The following is a 26,682-nucleotide window of genomic DNA, read 5'->3' as shown; positions in this document are numbered from 1 at the left end:
TGGTAACATGGCCTGTGTTTATACCTCCTTAGAGAAAGTTTGTCTATTTTCTGAGTCCCCGCCAACTCCTAAGGTGGTTTTATATATAAGATCAATATCAGAGAGAAAAACAGTATTTTTGCCTGGTGCTTCCTGACATGAATGTGGCAGCTAAGGGAGATCGCAGGTGATAAAGCCTCCTTTCTATTTTTCCATAAGCTGCAGCATCCTTGGATTTACAGCTTCAAGCATTAGATTTCTAGCCTCCAATTTCACTTTTGTGATTTTAATCTTGCTTTTTCTTAATAGTTTTCCCTCTTACCTTCAGGAGTTATCCTTTTGTATGGTAAAAGATCTAAAAGCTAATGTAAAGTCTTTTATAGATATTTCTGTATGTTCTAACTGATTCCTACCCTTACTTTAAAAAAAAAATAATGTTAGTGAGAGGACAAAATCTAACAAGTCTTTCTTTTCTTTTTTAAATTTTATTTTCAATTTTTTTCTCAACCAGAAGTTATTTATTCTGCAGTGGTATTCATAGTATCAATCTTTTGCTATGTAGCACTCTGTTGTATCAGGTTGCCTTCATGTATTTTTTTCACATTGTGCTCTAGTGCAGATTTTAAGAATTTGAGATGATTAAGATCTGATATAATATTAGTATTGTATCACTTTCGAGCTTCTTAACATGTTCAAAATAGTAGAAGCAAGGGGTTTTGATACTGAAGTAATTGCAGACTTACTCGTGCATTGTGGTAGAGTTCTGCACTAAAAAAATAGAAAAGTTCAATGCATTTATCCCAATTAAAAGCATTAGTTATTTATCTACCTTATATTTAGTATCACTGATTTTTTATGACACTGCAAACTAAATAGGCTCCTGCTTAGCCTCTGCACGCAACTTCTTCCAATATTTTAGTAATTAGAAAATTTTAGATTAATAATAATAAGAGAACAGCTCAGTGAAGTGTTTTCAGAATGAAAATAATTTTCACAGTTCTGTATCTGGAAGATCATAAAGAGGAGGACCAAAACCTTCATTGTAAAACGTAGTTGCATACATTCTTGAGTAAAATATCTTATGTTTCAGGTTAGTACCTTTCTCACAAAAACATCTTTTGGCCAAGTTCTCCTCTCCAACTTCCATCCACCATGAAATTTTACTTACTTTTTTATTTGTTTGAATCAATTTGCAAAAGGCTTTATTTCATAGTTTGAATTCAGGGTGAATGCTGCCATCAATTCTAAAGCTCTGTGAGCATAATAACCTTTGTCCTGTGAGAAAATAGTGAATAAATCATGAACCTGAAAAACAAAGAAAAAAACCACACCTGGAAGCAAATCTGCTTAATTACACTTGTGATAGGATTTTCTATTTATACAATCTTACAAACTGTACTTGAAATATGCAAGTTGAATACATTTTTTTTAAAGAAATTAGTTAGAAGACTCTCATTAGTGCTTCTCTGTATAAAATATGGTGTTATTGTTGAAATTTTAAATGCGTTTCCTTTGTCCCTTGGTATTTCTTGCATACTTCTATATTTTCCTTCACCCAAGTAGAAATGTCAAGGGCAAGAACAACAGCAACAACAAAAACGTGAATCTGTCACATTAGGAAGGTAAACTGCTACTATGATTGTGTAGCATTTTATGGGATTTTTTTTTTGTTAAGGGGACTTACGTGAGCAGAACACAACATGATAGTGATTTCACAGCAAGGATTGTGGGACTAGATAATCTTTGAGGTTTCTTCCAAACTAAGCTATTCTATGATTATTTTTGAACTGCATTCAGAAGTTAGACACATCTACAAAGATTTTGTGTTGTTGAGTGGTTGCATAACAAATTACATTGATAGCTGCGTAAGTGTGTTTTCCAGTCAATCCATTTTACTGCAATGGTATAATCTTTCATACCTAATGATTATAATCTGTGCTGCATAATAATCATTCAGCTTGCAGCTGGTTGCAGTCTTACTTCTAGCACCATGTGCACTTTTGGGTGTCACCATGCCAGAAGGGTATTAAACTATCACAGACTGTCCAAAGGAGGGCTATGAAAATAGGGAAGGATCTGGAGGCCAAAATGCATGAGGAGTGGCTGAAGTCCTTGGGTTTGCTTAGCTTAGAGCAAACCCATCTGCCCTAGAGAAGATTGTCAACTACATCAAGCATAGATGGAGGCCAGAGAAAACTTCACTGTGATGAAGTAATACACTTTGAGGGCTCAGTTCAGTGATTTCCTGCCTTAAGTGATTGTGGAGGCATAGCTGCACTGATCAGAGCAGATCTATTTGCTGCACTGAAGACATCTGAGCCCTAGATATAATTCAGTACTTAAAAAATGAATCTCACTGTTATTGAGGAAGGTGTGAGAAAGCACATGAGTCACCACTGTCTTATTATGTAAATAGAAGCAGATTCTGTAGGTATTTTTAGGATAAAATATCATTCTACAGCCAGAGAGTAGTGCTATAAAGGAAGCCTCCACGGGTTGTATTGCCAGTCTGTGCTGTTACACCACAAAGATAACTCTGATCTGCATTTTTGAAAGTTCATCCTTAGTAAATGTCCCTGTGGTAGTATTCTCTCAGGTCTTTCACCACACCATGCATTTGGTTTTGAGAGAAATTTATGCTGTACTGCAACCACCTTTTTAGCTGCTGCAGTCCTCTATCTTATTCCTTGGTAAAATCTTCTGTTGAGGAGACAGCACATACTTTGGGCAAGTTCATATATCTGGACATATAACATGCTTTCTGGAATGTCAAGTATTTGATAACAGTGCCAGTTCAGTTGAAAACATCTTTCTTATCCTCACTGAACTTCAAAGAGGTTTTTGTTTCCTATCAGAAGTTAGTAAGTCAGCTGTGGTGGACAGTGATGTGATCCTTTTCATAAGTGAGGATTTTTTTTCTTGGAAAGTCTGGATACCAACTTCATAATTTTCACTGCATGGCTAGAATTATGGCACGCTGAGTGTAATAACCTGGTCAACATTTTTGCTTTACTAAGACACTCACTGAGGATGTCTGCACTGCAGAGAAACTGAGTGACATCCCATGGCCCAAGGCTTTGCCATTTTAGTCAGCTGATGATTTATTATGAAGCTGCTGTGCACTAGGAGCAATTGTTCTGAAAGGTAACACAGAACTGTTATCTGACCTTCACCTTGTACCTATAGCTTCCTTTAAAAAAACAAAACAAAACACCACAAGTATAGCTTTCTAAAAGAACGCATAAGATGTATTTTCCAGGAAGGAAAAACAAACAAACAAATAAACAAAAAGTGTAGTGAAGCAGGGAATTTTTCTCTCTAAGTACTTCTGGAGTAGCACTGAACAGCAAGACAATAAGAGTACTTCAGGGGATTTTAGGTATAGATAAAGGGCTTATTTGTCACTGGATGACACTGTAATCTACAACTCTGGAAATAAAGAACAATGAACAATGCGCAGCAACAAATGCTGCAAACCTACATCATGAACATTTTTCCTAAAAGAATGAGAAGTCTTCTTGATGCGTTGATTTAGTCTAAAGGCTAGAGCAGTGGTTTACAAATATCAACAAAATCCCAGAAGTAATTCAGTTGAAGGAGAACAAAGGCTGGAAATAAAGTACATGATTACTTGTCAGATATGTTGCAGCAAGTAAGGAAATCTCAGCCCGAATGCTGTAGATGCAGCACTCTCTGCTGTGTGCTAACTGAAAGGAGCACTGGATGCCCAGCACTCCCTGAAGCTTGCATACCCTTTAAAATGTTAAATTCCCCATTATCAAAGCTATTTCTTTTTAACAAAATGCTGATTGTGTAAATCTATATTACGGCGTCTAGTTTGCTCCCCAGGCAAAGGTTTGAACTGCTTAGGCAAAGAGAAGAGCTGAGGGAGGGATTGTAGTTGTTTAACCCACCAGCAGCTGAGTGATGCCCCGCCAATTCCCAAGAAATGGTGGCCATTCAGCAGATGAATTACATGTTTGTTTCCTCATTTTCGAGGAAACATTTAAATGTATTGTGGAGATCAAATTGATTCTGAAATTGCCATTCAACTTTACTCCACTCAAGCAGGAAGGCAAATAAGGTGGATACAATAGGATAATACTGTTAGCTAGGGAATTATTGTTTTATTGTAAACACGTTTGAGAACTGTCCATGAAGTGTCTTTGCTCGTATTAATGTTATCTGTCATATTGTGTACATGTGTATTCAACCATACAAAATCCTTATTTTCTTGAGCTGCTGCATCTGTATTTCCAGCCATGCAAGCAGCATTTTCAGTTAACATTGTAAGTTAACCTTACTCTGTCATAATTGATTTGTTAAGATTAGTAATTCTGTAGTTCGTTGAGCCTTTTTTCATTTCCTATTTAAGGCTGGAGAAAGTGCAGGAGTGTGGGGAATGTGTGTGAAGGATGTCTGTGCTGCGCAGCACTTCAACACGCACACATCTGAGTAGTGTCAGGTGCTGTGATGGGGGGAGCTCCTTTGGTGGTGGATTGCTGAGAAACCTCAGTGCAACATCATCCTATGAAAAATTCATCTGCTTCCCATTCACTTTCTCTTCTAATGGAAGAACAGTTACATGCAGGATTCACGAGAGAAGAAAGTCAGAGCAAGGTCACAGGTGTGCTTTGCAAATGCCTGAGAACCAAGCTGTCAGTCAGAGCCTGTGAGAAGGGACATGGAATGAGCAAGAGACCTGACGTGTCTTTGGCAGACAGCTGGGCAGTTGGCAGCACCTGGTCTAGAGCAGCTCTCTGTCTCACTGCGCTGCCACACTGACTTTGTGTCAAGGACTTCAGAGGGGTCATTAGGAAAGCAAATGTTTTCTTCTGGCTTGGTTCTGAATGGGGACCCTTCCAGTATATATTGGAAAGATTGAGTTCAAGTTGGTTGTATTTTTCAGTCAACTACACACATTGTTTTGTTCTTGCTGTTTTAAAATTTCTTTTCTATGATAATTGTCTCATTTGGTAGAATAAAATAGATGTTTTGTATTCACCAACAGATGTGTGGAAATCTTATTTTGCACATGTGTGCTGTCATAGGACATTATAGGAAAAAGAAATGGAGTCCAAGCAGCAAAAAGAAAGCAAGTTATGCTGAAGCCAAACCATATCTCATAATAAATATTCTGTCACTAGTGGCTTCTGTCATCATGGCTTTTTAAGACAACATAGGAGCTGTAATCCAAAACAAGAGAGCGCACACATTAAAGAATTTGTTAGTACCAGGTCATCAGAGCCTTTCATAAAGGAATTTTTGATTTTCTTTTGTAATTAAAAAAAAAAAATCTTGGAAAATGATGCATTTTTATAATGGAAGATATTTTAAGTGAAATAATGAATCACTTGAAATGGACAGCTGTGACTCTCCATTACAAAATTTATTTTAAAAATTTTGACTGCTTTCCTATTTCAAGAATGACTGGGTATATAGCTCTTCTCTTTCTACCCTTTTACATTTTCACATGAAACTAACTCTCAGCAGTCAGGCTCTTCGTGTAGCTGTAGTTGTGTGAAATCTCAGCAAATAAAGTACTCATTTAGAGTGTTAGGACTATTATCTTCTATTTTACACAGCAGTTGCACAATGAAGCCTGACCATCACCTTCTTATTGTGAGTTGCATCTTCAAGGTTTCTGGAATTCTGTCTATTAAAGGTTTGAAAGGTAACACATGGAATTTGCTCCAATAAATAAATTTTAAAAAACAACTTTATGCCTATTTTTGTTGTTTTGTTGTTTGTTTGTTTCAAGTTGCACAGTCTATACTGTGCATGATATGTTATCTCAATTTTATTCTGTCCATATTAGGAAGAGAATAATGAATCAGGATCTTTACTCTGTCCTTCAGAAGCTCAGTCACACAAATAATTCATTCATTATTATTGCATTTGTTGGTAGTGATGCCATTGACCATTTCCACCCTTCCATGCAAGTTTTTTTCTCCATATAGTGAGTTCCTAATTGCTGTTCATTTAACTGATTAAAACAATAAGAATGAATAAAGGTACATCAGAAAAAAACAGATACTATTGATGTTGGCAACACCTCAGCCTTGGAACTGCTCTTCAGCCAATGGCAGACATACTAAGTGATAAGGTGGAAACATGTACCCCTCCTTGTAAGTGAAGAGAACAGGGCTTTGCTACTGCTGAACTTGCTGTCATTGCATGATTATTAACTACAGAGGAGCAGAGTCTCACTTTTTGTTGCCTGGGTACTGCCTATAAGCTGGAAGGTACAGAAGGACCACAAGATAAACTTTTCAATTCCAGAAGGAATTAAAATTGGTCACAGAGGTGTAGGTCCTGTGTCCTGACATAAGGAGAGCTGGCAACAGATAAACTCTCCCAAATCCAATGTGCAGCTGCAACAGACATTAAAGCATTTCATACTTTGCTCTCCAGGACAATTTATAAAGGATCCATTACTTGGTGTTATCATTACTTTCACTAGAAAAAATAAAGCTGAAAACAGCTGCTTGCTGCTGTAATTGTCAGCAGCAGTGTGGAGTTTTCTTCTTTGAATATAAGCAACAACTTACTATATGATATTACTGGAATGAATTAAAATTTAACTTTGCAAATATCTTGCAGGAAGAAGTAGCAGAATCTTAAGTTAAAATTAATGCTGAGAGTAACCTCATTTCACTGCTTTAAATAAGTGCTAGCAAGCATGATGAAAAACAGCTTGAAACTTCTTGCTATTAAAGCATACAAACAATGCATTCAGAAGAGTTCTTTTATTTTTAATTCCTTTTATGTTTCCCTTTCTTTCTTCCTTACTTTTTTCCTTACTTTCTCCCCCTTCCTGATTTAAGATATGCAGTTACTGGTTTTCATTCGTGATGCTAATATCAGGATGAACTAACTTTATGAGTCCTTACCTTACTACAGAATTGAGCTTGTAGTTAACAAAAGTCATGATAAACATTGTATTTACTATCTTACTGTCATGAGCATCTTCTTCCCTGGATGAATACTGACTAAAGCCACCCTAATTCCAAACATCCAACTGAAAATTTACATTTGCTTTGATGTAGACATCACTTTCAGCTCAGATAAGAGATTTGTTTGTGGTTGTGGTTGGGTTTAGGAATTCAGCCTGCTGAGCATCCAGCCTGCAGCCCCTGAATAAAACTCAGTCAAATAGTACAAACTCTATCTTTTTGGCAAACTGGCATTCTCAATGCCTGGTCATGCATCTGAGTGACAATTCATTTAAAAATTTGGCCTTTAGATCATACAAATGTGAACAACTATTGTTGCATTTGATCTCATGAGAGGTTTCATATGTGTGGAAATTCACACAACCAGAATGGTCCCAAGTTACAGTTCAGAAACACATACCACAGAGTAAGCAATCATGGCATCCACCTCACAGAATCACAGAGTCACAGAATTGGAGGAAGTAGAACAGACCTCTGGAGATCAAGTCCAAGCCCCTGCTGAGGCAGTTCCCTACAGCAGGTCGCACAGGAAAGTGTCCAGGTGTGTACTAAATGTCTCCAGAGGAGATTCCACAGCCTCCCTGAGCAGCCTGTTCCAGTTCTCTGTCACCCTCACTGTAAGGAAGTTCTTCCTCATATTTGCAAGGAAATTTCTGCGTTCCTGTTTTTGCCTGTTGCTCCTTGTCCTGTTGCTGCTCACCACTGAAAAGAGCCCAGCCACATCCATTTGACTTCCACACTTTAGATATAAACAGTGATCAGATTCCCTCTCAAGTCTTCTCTTCTCCAGGCTGACCAGTCCCAGGTGTCTCAGCCTTTCCTCATAAAGGAGATGCTCCAGTCCTCTCATCGTCTTTGTAGCCCTCTGCTGGACTCCTCCCTGACTTTCTTGAGCTGGAGAGCCCAAATGCAAGCACAGCAGTCTAAATGTGGCATCACGAGGACAGAGCAGAGGGGAAGGATCATTTCCCTCGACCTGCTGGCCACGCTCTTTAATGTTACCAGGATACCACTGGCCTTCTTGGCCACAAGGACATACTGCTGTCTCATGGTCACCCTGTTGTCCACCAGGACCCCAGGTCCTTCTCCTTAGAGCTCATTTGCAGCAGATCATCACCTAACCTGAACTGATGTATGTGTTTATTCCTCCCTAGGTGCAGGACTCTACATTTGCTGTTGTTAAAGCTCATCAAAAAGGATCAATTTCCAGCTTTCCTGTAGGACTCTTGGGCTGATCACATAACACTGATCTTCAAGTGAGATTATGTTTAAATCTTGTCTATCTTGCCTGCTTCATGGGCTATACACCTAAATACTAGGACCATTTCCTTTTTTTTTTTAATTGAGAGTAGACATGTCAGTGACATTTTTCTTGTGTAATAGTCACTTCACAGCTTGCCAACAGCATAGTTTCTCTCACTTTTCTGTTAAGCATCTGGAATGGGCTGCTGACCAGGACATGACACTGGACTTGATGTAGAGTATGTCTGATCTGATGTGGCAGGTCTTATATTTTATTTTCTATCTTGCTAATGGTCTTTATCACACAGTTGGCAAAAACATTGTTTATACCGTTGTCTACAGTGTTCAAGGTCAGCCTCAACCAGGTGAAGAAAGCAAGCATGGCATTTTTAAAATCGGAAACCTCAGACTGTAGCAATGACATATGTTTCCCTGACCCTATTATGGTTGACATGCTGTCCTTCAGATACACTGAAATACCACCATCAGTCACTCCTACAGATACTTGCATGCTATGGATACTTCTGTCGCACATACTCAACCCAGTCTGAATATCTGGCTAATCACCAAACATTGCTGATCTCCTTTTTGACTTCTTCAGAAAATCTCCTGGAGGTACTAACCATTTTTCTAATTAGACTCTGTTACATCAAAAACTGATATAGTGATGCAGCATAAGCTCCTACTTGCAGCTCTGCAGCAACAGGAGGTCAATAAAGGTTTAGTATTATGCAAAGTTAATTGCATGACTATTTATCAAGTGCATGTTTTTAGTGAAAGAGTGTATCTCTGCACTCCACTCTTTGGTGGTTTCTCTGACTGCTTTTAAATCTCTGCGCATTAAATTTCTCATACCATCTAGTTAGGAGAGGGAGAAAGAGACATTGGGAACCTCCCTGGTTGGCATCTGAACTTCAGTTTTGTTTGTGGTTATTTGCTTTAAATCAGTCTGCAATGACTTTGAAAAGAGAAAGAAACACCCTGAGATACACAGAGAAAATCATTTACAGCTTTGTAATTAAAATCTAAAGACACATTTTTAAATTTGTGGTCCAACTGGCCTATAACTCCTTATAAAATGGAAAAGAAAAACAACAACAAAAAAAAGCAGCCATATTTTGGTTAGAATAGGCTTGTCTGTAACTCTGCTTCATTCAGAGTAACCTAATTTTGTTAGCGAAGTCATGTCAAAAATTTGTACTTGTAAAATGAGATAGACTCTTATCTTCCTTTGCTAAAACATTTCTAAAGCCAGAGCTGAAAAGTCAGATTTAAGATGAATAACATGTTTCATGATTTCCAATTTCATTTTCTCATTCATCTCAATAACAATGAAATGTCAATAATAATGAAATAGTTTTTCAATGTTTGAAATGATTATATATTTTTTCTTCTTTGAAGAAAATTAATTATCTTTTTAACCAAAAGCAATATTATTAAGAAATAACTGTTTACTTTTATATAGCTTGGATTTGAGAGTTTTCAGATTTTAAAGTACATCTTAGTAATTTTTTATCCAACTTGTTAGGCAAAAATCATTGAAAACCATAACTGTGAATCTGCCAAGAGATTTCTAAGGTACAAAAGCATCTTAGTCACAATTCAGCTTTATGTTACTTAGAGCAGATAGGTTTTGTGTTCAGGGAGCTTCAAGTTCTCTCTGCATCGTGGTATACCATACCATACCATACCATACCATACCATACCATACCATACCATACCATACCATACCATACCATACTGCTTTCCGTTCCAGATGTTGTTTTATACTCAGTTACCATCTCAGTCCTTGGTCGGATAGTAAGAAATACATTAAAGTGCAAACTGGACATACATCTACTAAGATAATAAAATATTTTCAAATACCCCTCTCAGGTAGATAGTGGGCAGTTATTTGGGACTTTGTGTCAGAGGTACACATCTGTATGTCATCCAGACTATCAGCAGTCTGGGAGACGATGACTGTTCTGTAGACTGACCAGCACTATGTCAGAATGTAGTTTTATTCTCAGAGGGTACCAGCAACTTCTGGTTCCAACTGTTCACTTCTCACATCTAGACTGTATTTGCAGTCAGGTTTGAGTTTCAATTGCCTCCCTATACAACCAATAAACACAAGCAGATTTACATTTTTAACTAGGGAGGAAGAGTACATACTGGCCATAGTATGTAGCCATTAATATTTTTAACTAATCCACCCCGGAGTACAATAACTTAAGGTTTAGGAAGCCAGTTTATGTAAGACTTATTCATAGGTTTTACAGAACTTAGAAGCAAGTAACTTTGTTGAGTATGTGCTTTTGACATTCGCCTTTTTTCCTGACTAATTGTCTTGTACTGATACAAATAGTCCAACTAAAATTAGCATCTTTGGTGGATTGGAGAAATTTGCCAATGCTCTGTATGCAGCTCATGAAAATGAGGAAGCAGTGAAAAGACTTGAGTGCTTTGTGTGGTCTCCTGTGATAAGAGCACTTACAAAAAAGAATAAGTGCCTCCCTTTGTTTCCTTGCAAGCAATACTCCTGCCAGAGGCACTCGATGCTGATCCTGTAGAGTAGGCACTGATTTCCACCAGAGCTCAGTTACTGAAGCACACATTTCTTTGTCCTCTATAAAATGTTAAAGACCAATCCTAATTTTAAAATCAACACAGCTGATATCTCATATTTCATTTATAGTCTGTCCTTTTACATCTGGTATCTGCCTTTACTTTTAAGGGCAGATTTCCATGTTCAACATAGCATTCAGTTTTAATTTATTATGACTGCAGTAAAATTCTTTAGGAAGGATGCTTCTGTTTCCTTTCCTCTAAATTGCCTCTGCTTTGTCTAGTTAATTACTGTCATGTCATTGTCCAAGAGTTCCCGAGGAGCAGTAAGCCAATGGAGTGTCTATCTGTATCAACAAATCACAAGCTTACTGAGCCATTACATTTCTGGGCAAATTTAAATACACCTCCTAACACACTTCTGTGCCATTCAAGGTGTAAAAAAATAAACAATAAAAATTAGGGTTCCTTTTACAGGGTCTGGCTAGGACACAGTTAGATCACATGGTGCTGTGTTTCAGATCTACAGTCCAGTCCTGAGAAATGACTGATGCTATTGCTGAGCAGTGCTTGCAGAGCATCAAGGCCTTCTCTGTTTCTCAGTGGGAAGAGATTGGTAGGGAACACAGGTGGAACAGCTGGCCTATACTCACCAGAGGTATATTCCATATCGTATATTGTCATGATGAGCAATAAAACTGATGGAAGAAGGTTTTCCAAAAAAAAAGCTATTGCTTGGAGATTGAACATCAGAAGACCCATGGCATTCCACATGCATCTGCAGGTCAGGTGGGTCATCCTACCCAACTGAGGCAGCAGTAGGCACTGAAGCTTTGCTCAGTGGTGTTGTACTCCCTTTGCAGAGCCAGAAACAGTGCGCTCCAGTCTCAGCAGCTGCTTAAGTTTGCAATTTTCAGTGTGACTACTATAATAAGTATTAATTATTTCTGTATATTGTTCTTTTAATAGCAAGGATGCAGTTTTTCCATTTTACACATGGCAGGTGAGGTTAATGATCTGGAATTTCACAAGCACTGTATCATAATTATATCAGTCATTAAATCTCTAATGGTATTTAGAAAAATGGAAGAAGCAAGAGCTTGTCTCACTGTCCCGTCATGGTCTAAGCTGATCTCAACTTTTCATATTTGCTGAACTTAGTAGAAACTAAGGATGTTAAACTTCATGTAGAAACAAGGTTGGCAGATCACTGATGTGTTTCCTCTACTACCCTACCTCTGAAATTAGCTGTGTTTACAGAAGAATAAGGGCAGTACTGTAAAGAGTGCTTAGGACTGAGGCATAGGTCTGAGGACATTTCAGGTTATAGTCTTCTCAGTCTCTGCGTAGTTTTATACCTGTGGCCATGCCATTTCAGTCCTTTGTGCACATTTCTTCTGTTATTTAGATTTCTTAATTTCTGCAATCAAATGAATTTCAGCATAAAAAAACATGCTTCTTTGTAGCAATGGTCCTTAGGCTTCCTGCTCTAATGTAAAAAAAAAATGACTGGAGAGCTACAAGGGCCCCCACACTATTTTTATTGTTTCCTATAGTATAAAATTGTTGTTATGAGCATTTATGAAGGTCTTTTTCATTTCATGACCATCGTAAGACTACTGAAGACATGAATAAGTTCTGTCTGATTTTTGTGTTCAGTTGCAATTCAAATGATTCCTTCCAGTACAGAAGTTGAAAGCTGACTGGGAAAATAGCAACTTTTTTACATGAGAGTGAACTATTGGGCTCATCATGAATTTTCTTGCTGAAACAATTTAAGAAATTTAAGAAATCAAGTAATACACACTTTTATTGAAACCTTTTCAAACTAAAACAATGGGCATATAAAGAGAAGAATATTGAAAATATGTTACTTGCCAATATATGGAAGATGCCTAGCTAAAAAAGAATTAGAATCTAATATCCTAAGAAGCCAACTTTGCCTTTTTATCAATACACAGCTATTTTTGTTTGGAAAAAAATCCTTAAAATTCTTTTAAAAGGAGAATTTCTCCCCACCTGCATAGCCCACATTTCTTTAGAGAAAAATCCAAGCATCTCCCTTTCCGTACTTAAACTACAGCTTCTCAATGAGTATCCATTTTTTGGTGGGGAGAAAGAACATGTTCTCTAAAGGGAACAATTCAGCCAAAATTCAAAATCTTTTGCTTTTTGAATGTTACTGACTGGATTAGCTGTAGGAAAACTGTTTATGTTGACAAGAACCATAGAATTGTAGGATATCCCAAGTTGGAAGGGGCCCATGAAGATCATTGAGTCCAAACCCTGGCTGCACATAGGATGACCCAAAATTGATCTCTTACTCCATTTAGTGTCTTAGCACCACTGAAAATGAATGTGTTAGGACTGTGAAATGCTTCAGCATTGACAGTGGAGAAGAGTTAAAGTATTGATGATTCACAGCTTTAAGTAGCAGGTTTGTTCTGTACTGGAGACACTGTTTGTAAAGGAGCTGAAGTACAAGAAACCGAGCAACAGCACTCCAATAAGGCCTTTGCTTTCACTGTAATACGGATACAGGATGACACTTCGAAGCATATAAAAATACACAAAGTTTGCCTCTGCATTTGCAGACCAGAGCTGCTGAATTACTTAAACCAATGTTCCTTAAATCCAAGGACCAAAATCAGATACTATCAGAAAAGCATAAACTCTTTGCTGGTAATGACTGGATAACTATATAATTTAATTTTTAGGTATTTTCCTTACATATTTTTCTTCCAGCAAAAGTTCTTAGCTGATGCTTTGCCAAAGGACATTTCCAGTTTTGAAACCACCACTGTCTCCATGAGCACTTCATGTGCCAAGAAGGCCACAACAAAACTCTTGTCCAGCTGAAGGGATACTAAGTGCTGTTGGGGTCAAAACTTTAGCCAGGAAACTCTTTCAGCTGAGGAAGTAATGATGGGGTGGATATTTTCTTTAGGGGCTTAGGAGACATCTTAGAAAATAACAATGAGAAAAAAATATTTCAAAATAATACATTTAGAACTTTCAAAAAAATCTAGCTTTTTTGATGTTTCAGTATCATAGAACAGCTTGAGTTGGAAGGGACCCTTAAGGGCCATCTGACCCAACTCCCCTGCAGAGAACAGGATGCCTACAGCTCCATCAGGTGCTCAGAGCCTCCTCTAGCCTGACCTTGAGTGCCTTCAGGGATGAGGCATCCACCACCTCTCTGGCCACTCTGAGCCAGTGCCTCACCACTTTTATTGAAAAAAACTTTAATTTTTGATTACTGAAAAATTATATTTTTTAAAGGAAACATCAAGTATATTTAAAACTTGTATTACAAAACCTGCATTTTTCTAGAAGAAATACTATTTTTGGACCACAACAATAAAACCTGCTGTTATAACTTAATGGATTATGGAAAACTTACAAATTTTAAGCATCAGGTGTTTTTAGGTTCGATTAAAACTCAGTGTGCTTGTTTGACCTCCTGACACAACTAAAAACATTTGTTATTGTTACTGTCATCTAATCTTGTTATTGAACATTGCTGATAAGTTTAAAGTAATGAGGAGATTCTGAAAATGTCTGCAATAATATTTCAAAGTTCACTTATGTGAAGTAAAAGACAAAAAAAAAAAGTTGAAAGAGGAAATTATATGCTTTCTTACAAAGTACTGTATCCTTGATAAATGTGATGATATTCTTACTGAACATAAATTATTATGTATTATCTTTTCTGCTGGTCTTGTTCACTGATTTATTAGCAATAGGTTAAAATCATTCTTTGAAACTATAGTTATGCACTGAGCTGTTAGGGTTAGTGAGCTGACAGTTTACAGAACATGAGTTTATTATTTTGTTTATCTCATTAAGATGCCATGGTGAACACTTTTATTCTAAATTTATATCTTAGCTTGCTTTGACTTATGACCAGCTTCAAAAGTAGATGACAGTTACTGAGGCAGTGCAGAAGAACATAACGGATTCATAAGCTGCATAGGTGAAACATTTGAAATTATACAGCTTAAGGATTCTCACTCGTGTGAGTACTCCGGTGTCCAAAAGAGTTTTAAAGTTTCTCAGTGTTTCTGTTACTTGTAGATAAGAGCTGGAAAGAAGCAATAAATAAATAAATATATTTTGAATGGGAAAAAAAATATATATGCTTTTGAGAAACACTTCTAATTTTTGCCTTCCCAGAATCACAGAATTGCACAGGTTGGATGGCACCTTTGGAGACTGTCTAGTTCAACATTCCTGTTAAAAAAGATTTCCCTAGAGTAGGTTTCATTTAAACATTTTAATATGTTGAAATGTTTTTCTTTTCATATTCTAGCACAAGCTAGCTACTGGAAGTTTTTGCAGGAAAGCTGGTTTTTAAGAGCAATTCTGAACAGAATTTGTAAAAAAGAACTTTGTGACTATCTACATTCTCCAAGTGGGATGGGGAAGAGAATAACAGAAAACAACAGTAAAAATAATGGGTTGAAATAAAAGCAGCTTAATTGGACAGAACAGGAAGGGCAATAATAATTATGAAAATAATAATAATAATGAACAGTAATCATAATAACGAATATATAAAGTAAGTGATGTACAGCGCAGCTGTTCACCACCTATGGAGAAGTGGCATTCAGCCCTGTGGCCAGCTCCCCCAGATCTGTCATTCTACATGACTCCACGTGGTATGTGACATCCCTTTGGCCAGTTTGGGACAGCTGTGCTGGTTCTGTCCCCTCCCAGCTCCTTGTGCACTGGCAGAGCAGTGGGAAAAGCTGAATAGTCCTTGGCTCTATGCAGCACTGCTCAGCAGCAACTAGGACACTGGTGATGTATCAACATTATTCTCATTCTGAATCCAAAACACAGCACCTTACCAACCACTTTGAAGAAAATTATCTCATCTGAAACCAACAGAGTATTAAATTGTTGTTTATTTGCATATTTTGTTAGTTGTCTTATTCTAGCAGTTACTGTAATAGGTAGTGTAGCAGATTTTAAAGACAAGATAAATACACTAATAGCTGAAAAGAATAATTGTCAAATTTATTTATTTATTTATTTATTTTACATTATTTAGTAATCCATTTAAACAGGGAGGAATCTCAAATGGTTTGCTCTCAGATGAAATTGGAAACATCTTTTTCTTTTGTAAAAATCCAATCTTGGAAGTCAGAAATGTAGTCTCATCTCCTTTTTCATGTCTTATGTTTCCTGTAATGCTGTTTAGGTATATTTTCCATTTTCACTGATCAATTACACCAAGCATATGCCACTACAGCTACATTTAATTGTAAGGAGTTATCTGAATTAGTGGATGATAGGGCAGAGTATACCCTTAGCAACTTAACAGATGACACAAAATGGGTTAAGTGGCTGATGCATCTCAAGGTCATATTGCCATCTATACAGATCTGGACAGGCTAAATAAGTGGGATGACAGGAACCTCATGATGTCCAAGAAGAAGTGCAGAGTCCTGCACCTTGGGAAGGACAACCTCATGTAGCAATACATGTTGTGGGTCACATGAATCATGGCAGAAAAGGGACTGGGGCTCCTGGTGGACGCTGAGTTGACCATGAGCCAGCAATATGCCACAAAGAAGGTTTACAGTACTGAAGGCTGCACAAGGCAAACTATTGCCAACAGCTGGAGGGAAATGATCCTTTCCCTCTACTCAGCTCAGGTAAGGCCACACCTGGCATCCTCTGTCCAGTTGTGGTCTTACCAGTAAGAGAGAGGCATGGAGCTACTGAACAGTACAATGAAGGGATTCAAAGCATCTACTGTGTGAGGAATAGTTGAAAGATCTGACCCACAGAAGACTGAGGGAAAACCCCATCAGTATATATAAATATCTAAAAGGGGGATACAAAGAAGGCAGAGTCAGACTCTTCTCAGTGGTCCCCAGGAACATGACAACAGGCAGTGGGCACAACCCAGAGCACAGAAGATTCCCTTTGAACATCAGGCAGCATTTCTGTGATGTGTGGGTGACAAAGCACTGGCACAGGGACTTAGAGAGGCTGTGGAGTCTTCTCCTTGGAGATCTGCAGAAGCCACCTGGAAGTGGGCCTGAGCATCCTGCTGTGGATGGCTCTGCTCAAGCAAGCAGCAATCTGGGATACATGAACACAGAGGTTCCTTTACACCTCAACCATGCTGGAATTATGTGAATAATATTGATTTAATTCTACTACTTAAATCTTGGTAAACTCAATTCCTACTTACCTTATTTCTTGCACAGTATAATCAGCAGCTTTTCCCTTCTTTGTGATTTATAACTCAATCTCTCACCTTTAAAAGAAACAAACAAACAAACAAACAGTTTTTCCCGTGTCTCCCATTTATTATTATCATTTTCCTCTGAACAGCTAGGTTTTAATAACTTTTTTTGCAGAATTCCTCACAATTTGTGCTTTTTCCCCTAAATATTCTTTACAATAAAAATTGGAAAGTCTTGGCATGAAAGACTTCAAAATTCATAAGAATGTAGTATTTCTTTAATATGTGTAATATTGCATGCAAAATTTAATATATCAGTGTGAGCTCAATGGTACTTATTAATAAATAGTAACATTTCATGGTACTTTTCAGAGAATCATAGAATCTTGGAAGGGTTGGGATAAAAGGGACCTCAAGTTCATGCAGTTTCAACCCTGTGGGCTGGTTGCCATCCACAAGAGGAGGATGCCTATCCCCTGAGCACTGCAAGGGATGGACACCCATAGCTTCTCTGGACAGATGTGCCAGGGCTTCACCACTCTCTGAGTGACAAACTTCCCCCTGACATCCAATTTAAATCTCTCTTTCTTTAGTTTAAAACCATTCTCACTTGTCCTGTCATGATCAGACTGTGCAAGAAGTTGATTTCCCTCTTTTTTCCATTGTTTAGTATCAGTATTTTTTTTCCCCCTGGTTAAAATCAGTATATTATGGTCCTTCTAATATTGTCTGTTTCTAACAACATATTTTTTCTACTCATAAGAAGTCTTTTATTTAAAATAATTAGATTTCATGTTCTTTACTTCCTCAATGTTGATTTTCCACATTAGTCCTATGACATATTTACCTCCATATTTATTTCCTCTTCTTCTATTTCTACCAGTGTAATGTTGGTTCAATTTTAAAATGTAAAAAATGGAATGTTTAATTTTTTCCAAGTGTAAAAGGAATGCCCAGGCTCTCTAACTATTTTCCAACAGTGCGATCCACATGGCTTAACAGCACAACTGGAACTATATTATTACGAGCTTAGAAATTTTAAAATGAAAGTTATTACAGTAAAAAAAAAAGAAGAGTTACATTTCTTTTCCTTCAGATTTGTTATTTCCTTCAGAACTGTGATCATGGTATATTTTGAACAAGGGAAGAGATTTTTATTATCGTTGAGAGCTTAAGACCAGTGAGAAAAGTCTGTTGCTTCTCTTAGAAAGATTCATCTCTTAGAATTCTGTGAATTTCTTAGGATTTTAGCTATTTGAGGAAATAGATGTGTAATATGCAATTAATCATCTGTTTGAAAGTCATAATTGCTTTCATTTTATGCTCATAGGCCTTCTAGAAACTTTCAGTAATGGAAAATGCTGGATTGCAGTTAGCTAAGATTGTTACCTTTCCCAAAGCTTTTGTTTTGTGAAATGGCATTTTCCTTCCCAGTAAGACTTGTTGGAAGAAATTGGTTGCACATGTTTTGATGACAGGCTCACTCCAAATATAAGATTTGCTTTTTAGATGTGATAATTTGCAACAGTGTGGAATATCAGCAGCTCTGATGGAGATTTAATTGGAAGGACTCTAAGAAAGCCATATACATTTTATTCTGTAGTTAATATTTGGTGATTTCTGTTCTTTAACAGACTTATAATTTACCTGCTATGCTATCTGGAAATAAATTACCTAATGTAACCTACCTAATTAATTTACATGATAGGCCTCCCTCTCTCCTTTTATGGCTTTGTTTTCCACAAAGTCATTGAAATTTAGTAAAACGGAAAAAGACTTTGAAAGTTGTATCAGTGCCTGAAGGTGGGTGTGACAGATAGCACATCTATGCAAGGGATGACACTTGCTTCATATCATTTAGAAACTTTAATACTTTCGCAGAGAAAATATTAACCTTAAGAACCAGTACAAAAATGAGTTGTGGGCTTGAATTGTTCATGTCTCTTACAAAAGCTTATAGGATGTGATCTTAGATTTACTGCTTGTTAGATCTGAGGCATGGTCAGTCATAGAAACATAAAATCTTAGAATCATAGAACTGCTCAGGTTGAAACAGACCTTAAAGATCTCAGTCCTGTGTTGCCATATTCCTTTTACGCTCTCAAAATATTAAAGACTCGATCTGAAGAGCAAGATGGTGCCAAGGCTTTAACTGCTCATACGTTTAGGAGTAGTCAGAGAAAGCAATGAAGAAGTAATTCAGGAAAATTGCTCAGTGAATATGATGGGAAAACACACTCAATATACATTTTTTCTCTTTCTTTAAATAGAGAGTGTCATGACAGCTGTCAAATTATCTTAGAGAGGTAACTTCTGATGTTGGAAAAGAGAGTGAGGTGAATATATTGCCCTTTCCGTAGTGCAAAGGCCAGCGAAGTGTTATTCATAAGGCATGGTTATTCTAAGCTGCTTTTATGACCAACTTTTTTCCCTCTTCAGTGATTTGCTGCAGGGCAAAATCCAAATCTCGTGAAAACAGCAAGAGAAAGTTTTTGGAAAAAATGTGAGTGCTGTTTTAGCTTTTCATTGAAATTTTATCTGTCTTCCTCTCCTTCCCTCTTCTGGAGGGGACTCCAAAAAAGCAATGGCTCACATGATGCTGCTGAAAGCATTTCTGAGATTTGACTGTAAATAGCAGTGACAGTTTTTGAGTGGAGCTGGCACGCTGGATGCTGGCAGGGTTAATAGTACTGGTTACAGAGGGAAATCCAAACACCTGCATAGGACAGCTGGTGACAGAGAGGGCTTTTCATCTTCTTGGGTATCCTCAAGTTCACAGCGCTCCCTCTGCTTGAAGCACTGTCACTTTAAGCCCCCAGTCTCCCACTCATCCCTCTTTCCTGCCACCTTCCCAACTCCCTCATCACGTTAACTTCTGTGATGGATTGGTTTAGCCAGAGAACATCAGTCCTCCAGGAGAAAATTCAATGAAAGCGAGGCATTTCAAACCATTCTATTTTATGTTCAGCCTTGCTCTCAAAGGGCTTTGCAGTTTATGTCTATTGCAGTGTCAGAAAAACAACGTCTTCCCAGGAGAAGTGGAGAGGAAGAAAAGATTTGCATGAGGCACTCAAAACCAGCTGCTGTCACATGGCTGCGTGGTAACTGGCATAACTGCATATATACAAAGTGTTCAAAAAACAATTGTCTCAAAAAGCAATGTGATGTGTAGAATTTCAAACAATACATTAAAATTATAAAAATAATGATCTTTTGTCCAGACAGAAAATAACAGATTGGCTTAATTACCAAGTGGATGAAATGTTTGTTTTGAATAGGGAAGAGTGAGTTTTAACTCCATAAACCAGCTTCAGGTATGTGTTTTGAATGTATATAGAATATATATGTACTGTATATACCAAATACAAGGAAGAAGGTTTTTTTGTAAGGATGGTGAGGCGCTGGCACAGGTTGCCCAGAGAGCGAGTGGGTGCCCCATCCCTGGAGACACTCAAGGGCAGGCTGGAGGGGGCTGTGAGCACCCGATGGAGCTGCAGGTGTCCCTGTTCAATGCAGGGAGTTGAATTAAATGGCCTGTAAGGGTCCTTTCCAACTCAAATGGTTCTATGATTCTGCAATTCTGTAAAGGTAAGACTGAAAAAGCCTCGTCATGACTAAACAGTTCTAAAAGCTTTTTCCACAAGACAGAACTGGGACAAGGTCCCACCTGGGATCAGGCCGAGGGAAACATCTAGAAACAAATTTGCCCTTATTTTGAAGGAATCTATTAATCTCACTGTCACAGGGTAGAGGAGATTATCCAGATATTCACTCTCCAAAGGTCTTCTTTTTTTGTCATCAGCACACAGTTAAACATGTTCTGCAAGATGTCTGTGAGAAAAAGGACACAGAGGATATCACCTCTTCATCAGGATTGCATCAGTGTGATGGAGAGGCACCAGGTGAAATACATCACAGAGTGCAGACTGTTATATAGGAGATAAGCATTGCTTTTGAGAATTTTGCAGCTTGCTAAGAGCTAGACAAGCTGTATAAATCCCAAAGAAGGCATATTTCACCTAATCTTGCATCATTTGCTTTGCTCTGTTTATTCAGTCTGTTCAGCTAGCAAAAACAAAAGGCAATTGCTCATATAATCTTGCTATTACTGTTCTACAGCTCTTGTTTTATGTGTGTAATGAGTGGAATTACCACACCTTGTTAAAAGTTGGTATAAGACAGCACAGGAATTTGGGAGGCAGAAGCTGTGGGGTGGATGGGATTGTCACTTCTCCTTTTTCAGTAATTTTAATGTAAATTTTTTCTAGAGCATTGTTTTTCCAGGTTGGAAGTGCTGAAGGAATTAATTGTCTTCAACACTTTGTAAAATATACTTCTCTTATCTGGAAACAGAAATTTGACCACATCTTTTCATGATTAAACCACAGAAGTTGTATAGGAAGTGGTGTATTTCAGACCCCTAATTCATTAATTAAAAAAAAAACACACACATATATATATGTGTGTGTTAATAGTATTGAGTTGTAGTGTAAAGTTTGGTGAGGTCCCATCAAGATGACACCACCTGAGCAGGTCTGCTTTCCAAGTGGGATGGATGAGGGAGGAATAGGTTCACAGGGGCCCCGTGCAGTGCAGGTAGGAGCAGTGGGCAGCCCTACAGCAGGCAGGCAGTGCTGCTGTATTGGTACTGTCTGGGAATCAGAGAAGGACCCTTTGCTTTGCACCCTGCCATCTCTCATGAGCAAACATCTCCATGGAACCATGAAATGTCATTTTAAAGATTAGATTCACACATTACCATGTTGAAAACTTGTCAGACTTCTATAATATTGACCTCAGACTTTCCAAATAGCAAGCTGGGACAACTGGCTGTCTAGAAAACAAGCAAGCCAGCCAAACTGCGATGATGGAAGAGATTTCTCTGACATCCAGTGAATAGAAACTGGATTTCTCATTAAGGGAAGTGATTATTCCCTCATTAAGGGAAGATTCTCATTAAGGGAAAGTGAACAAAAAAAAAAAAAAAAAGAATTATTGGCAGGTACTTTTGTGAGGAGGCAACTTCAGGGAAAATAATTTGATCACAAGTAGGTATGTCTAACATGCAGAATTAGGAGGTAAATTCAAAGAAGATTGGATTCGACAAAGAAGAGATGCAAATAATCTTGAAGTTTTCCAACCATAACAGGAGGAGAACTGGATATAGGTTTGTCTGTTTGTTTGCTTGTTTATTTGCAAGAGATTAATAGCAAATGCACTACTTCAAGGCAGCCAGTGACCAAAACCAGTGCTTCTTTGGTAGTATTATCAGAACTATTAGTCGTAGAATCACAGAATAATATAATCCTTAGATTTAGAGGGAACTTCAGAAGGCCACCTAGTTCAGCTCCCCTGCAGTGATTAGGGATGCCACAGCTGGATTCACAGTTAGATCCAGAATGTGTCACTAGCATAGGAAGGAGTTTTACTGCTCCCTTTGTATCACTGCAAAGTCTTAGTTGCAATCAGTCAGTACCTTGGAGAAAAACACTCGAAAGAAATTCTGACAGATTTCTGATAAATTCTTACAGCACATACGAATATATATCAAAAGTGGTTGACGGTTTTCTATTGAAAAATAGAATGGTACTAAATCTACCCTAAATATAAACTAAATGTTTCCAAAATATACTAATGTGAATTATTTTTTCTTCAAACCTACAGCTTTTGAATCTCATTTTAACGTTAATAATTTGCTTCATATTGAGAAGTGTTTATGTCTTCAATTTATTCTCAAACTGGGACTAAGCCCAGATTTGGGTTATTAAGAATGTTCTTGAAAATAAATACATATTTCTTAATATCTTGGAAAATGTATAGTATAACTGTTCCTGACCATGTTCCACAGTACTCAGTATTGGTGGAAAAGAGCTTTTAGATGGGTTATGTGAACAAGCTATTACTAGGAATACAGAAGAAATTGTGTGTGAGAGTATTGAATAAATAGAGAACAATGGCAGAACTTATCCTGAGAGATACTTGTGTCTTGTACGAAGGAAATAAATTTCTGCCATGTGTCAACAGCATGTCGTTGGTTATTACAATATATGAAAGGATACCTGAGACAATCAACTGCATTCACTGCAAGGGAAAAAGTTATTTCCTGTTTCACAAGACAGGGTGCATTGCAGGCAGTCCAAATATTGCCTATTTTGCATGGGCTCAGTGACTCCTCTGAGTTAATAACAAACACTGTTAATAATAGGATGGTACTGCAATGGCTGAGATTGGCACCACTAAAGGGATATTTGCACCACACTCTGTGGCCCAACCATTTCAAGAGCCCATGCTTGGAGACACTTCCACTCCTCACCAGAAGCACTAACAGGCAGTCTTTCGCTCACAGAGGACACACTGCAAAGCACCCACAGTGGCGCTGCACAAGAGGTACGTGTAGGGGATGCATTCTGTGGTCAATGTCCCAGTGCCCTTGTGTGCACTGAAGAGCTCAGTGCCCGCCACCAGTACTGACTCAGGACAAAGCTGCCCTGTACCAGGGCAAGTGTGATGGACAGTGTATGCTTTCAAACTGTGTTGCAACACCAGGAGCTCTTATAATATGCAGTGGTTTATAAGCAAACTGTTACTCGCAGGCACTCCGGCAGGTTACACTAGACAGAAACATTCACCTACATGCATTTCTTTCTTTGAGGTGTCAGCTTTCATGACGATTACAAACCTCCCTTTTTAACAACAGCTTTTCACATAATATAACCCCTGGTCTTACAAAATCTCTCAAAACATGCAGAGTTTTTCTCTCTTTCATTTTCTATCTCTACCCTTAATCCCTATCTATTTTTCTTCATTCTTCTTTTGCCATTTCAACCAAGAATAATAATGATGGTGGGTTTGGCATATTTTTAAAACAAATGACTTCTTCTGATGTCCCTTTCAATGCACATTTTGGAAAGTACTTTTTGGCTCTCATCCTCTTCTGGCATAAAAAGCCCTGGTTGGATATACAGTGTATGAGATTTGTGGTGTGTGTGAAACTGCAAATCACTTCACTGCCGTTCCACATTACTGATCAATAAAGTAAAAAATAAATTATAACTACAACCAAGGAATCCTTTTTGTGTTGCAGTGATGAATGTTCAGAAACTTCTCAATGTGGAATCGGATTTGGCGGAAATGTAAAGAAATAAAAAAATAAAAAGGTACACTAGAACTTAAATTTTTGGATCTTTTTGGATAAGAGTCTGGTAAAAATCCTCAGAAAAGTCTGCAGAGAAATCTCTCATGCATTACCTCATATATAAAGCACAGTCTGGGCTCTCTGAATTTATTAAGCATTGAGGTCTATAAAGGTATGTGAGCTTTGATAAGAAGTTGAATATCAAACTGCATCAGTAAAATGAAAAGTTACATTGTTCCATTATGAATATGATCCTGAATTGAAAATTATTGATTTGTTTAGAACATGGCACACCAAAACTGGTTTTAATGCAGGACTGATTTAAAGCTTTGGAAAAAGAAACTCCCTAAATCGGTGTCCTACTTTTTAATGTCTGGCTTGAATTTTTGCTGAATTCTTAAGCACAGTAACCTAGATATTCTGACTTATGCTTTTCACTGGATGTTATGTGCCTAATTCTCTTGGGTGCATTTGACAACTGGAGTAACTATTGCTAATAGTGCAGCAAAGTATTGTTCTCTCAGCGTCAGGAAGTGAAATTTAACACTGACACTCCTATTCTGAACATTTCTTTACATCAGCTTCACAGAACCTCAGAATCCCGGCATGGCTGATGTTGGCAGGGACCTCTCGGTCCACCAGGCCCATCCTCTGCTCCAGCAGGGACACCCACAGTAGGGCGCTCGGACCATGTTCAGGTGGCTTCTGGAAATCTTCAAGGAGACCCCACAGCTTGTGTCAGGGCTTAGCTACCCACGCAGCACAGAAGTGCATGCTGGTGTTCGGATGAAAACCCCTATTGCTCTGGTTTGCATTCATTACCTCTTGTCTTTTCACTGGACATGATTGAAAATAACATCTTTCTTTTTTGTACCCTCCTTTCAGGAATTTATAGACACTGATGAGACCCCCACAAGTCTCCTTCAAGTTGAGCAGTCCCAGATTGCTGAGCATCTTCTTATGGCAGAGGTTCTTCACTCCTTTGATCATCTTGGTGGCCCTCTGCTCAACTCATTCCAGTAGTTCCATTTCTCTCTAGAACTCGGGGTCTCAGAACTGGCCAAAGAACTCTAGATACAGCCTCACCAGAACTGACTTCACCGAGTAATTTTAGAGATTGCTTTATTAGAGAATAAATGACTGTTATAAAGGATCATTCCAGTCCATGGCACAGTTTGAAAATGCTTTTTTTTTTAACTCTCCTTTTCCTTTCCAAACAGGAATAGAATCAAAGTAATTAAAATAGCTTCAGAAAAATAAAATGAAATGCATTACAATACAATAAAGGAATTTATTTGATTTGAAACACAATAGGGGAACATGTAATTCTGATACATGAAAAGTGTTCAAAGCAAGGCATGAGGGAAATCTCATGATCTGCAATTTAAGATACTACTGGTTCATGCATTCATCTTCATCTAGTCTGGCCTTATTAGCTCTTCACAGATTATCTGAAATTAGAATTTACTTTCAACACTCCCAGGGGAGTTTTTGCCTAACAGGCAGTAGCATAGGAATAGCTTTTTTCTCATTATTTCCTTATCAATGTGACAGAAATGTGAAACTCCATGTTACTCCAAATATGCCAATAATTTCTAACTAGATGTTATTTTTCCAACAATCTGTCATTTCAGGGAGATGGATGTTTCGATATCCTGCATGTCTAACATCACCTTGCTCTCCATTACTCTGTCTTTTGAGTGGACATCATGTGGGCCTTGATGATTGATGGTCTTTTAGTCAATTGCTAGTGATTAGACATTCCTGATGATGTACTTTAATATCTGACATGGCTACAGCTGAAGGGTCAAGATACAGAACTGAGATTTAAAAGTAGGCCTCATGCCAGAAACACACGTGCAAGAAGTCATTCTTCTGGCAGTTTACAATCATCATTGCCATTAAAAGGTTTCCAATAACTTCTTTTACTTTATCGCTTTGACCAATGGTAAAAATTTCTCTTGCAAATAAACAAAAAATAGGTTGTGACAAGCAGAAGTAGTGGAATGAGAGGCACAGGAAAAAGAAAACAGAGATGTGCAAAAGAATACAAATCTGAATCAAATTCAAAGATACTGATTACATGCTAAACATTCATTGTCCTTTCAACAACAACAAAAAAGTAAGCCAGCTTACCTACCAACCCAAAAAGATTTATCGTCTAAGAAGTTTAAATGATGCTGTGGAGCAAAGTAGTTCTAAGGAGCATTTTTGCTGCCTCAGGTTGTCCAAAGCTCAAGGAGAATGCAGAGAAAATGCTGCCTGGAGACCAAGAGACTTGTGAAAACACGTTCTAACTGTTCTAACTCTAAAAGTTCTAACTGTTCCTCAGAGAGATCCAACAAGTGAAGTTTCTCTTTCACTTCCATTTTTATCTGAGTCCCTTTAATGACACGTTGTCTTTACTTTCCTTTGTTTGTTATTATAATATTTGTTATTTTAGTGACTAACAGTCGCCTTATGATATCTTAAAGTCTTAGTTTTAGCCTGTATCAAATATAAGGCTCTTCTGTTAGCTACAGCTTCCCTTGGTTTTTGTGATTTCATGAACCAGTGGTATTAGTACACTTTTATTTCTCTCCCATCTCACCTAAAAAAAAAGAAAAAAAAAACAGTTT

The 26,682-nt window shown here is 37.8% G+C and overlaps 1 long non-coding RNA gene across 2 annotated transcripts; it reads right to left on the bottom strand.

Annotated features, from left to right (window-relative positions):
* Nucleotides 1-1,154: 1,154 nt before the first annotated feature.
* Nucleotides 1,155-26,293, bottom strand: LOC149912845 (uncharacterized). 2 transcript variants are annotated; one of them, XR_016461473.1, is made up of 3 exons: nt 26,201-26,293; nt 16,936-17,001; nt 1,155-1,284 (listed from the first exon to the last, which is right to left on the bottom strand). It is a non-coding gene; the product is annotated as an uncharacterized LOC149912845 (long non-coding RNA). The 2 variants fall into 2 exon arrangements; XR_016461472.1 differs by lacking the exon at nt 1,155-1,284 and adding an exon at nt 15,829-15,925.
* Nucleotides 26,294-26,682: the final 389 nt, after the last annotated feature.

The sequence above is a fragment of the Phasianus colchicus genome, chromosome Z, assembly GCF_987193195.1.
Source record: "Phasianus colchicus chromosome Z, bPhaCol1.hap1.1, whole genome shotgun sequence".
In the NCBI taxonomy this organism is placed as follows: domain Eukaryota; kingdom Metazoa; phylum Chordata; class Aves; order Galliformes; family Phasianidae; genus Phasianus; species Phasianus colchicus.
This window is presented reverse-complemented; position numbering and strand designations above follow the sequence as displayed.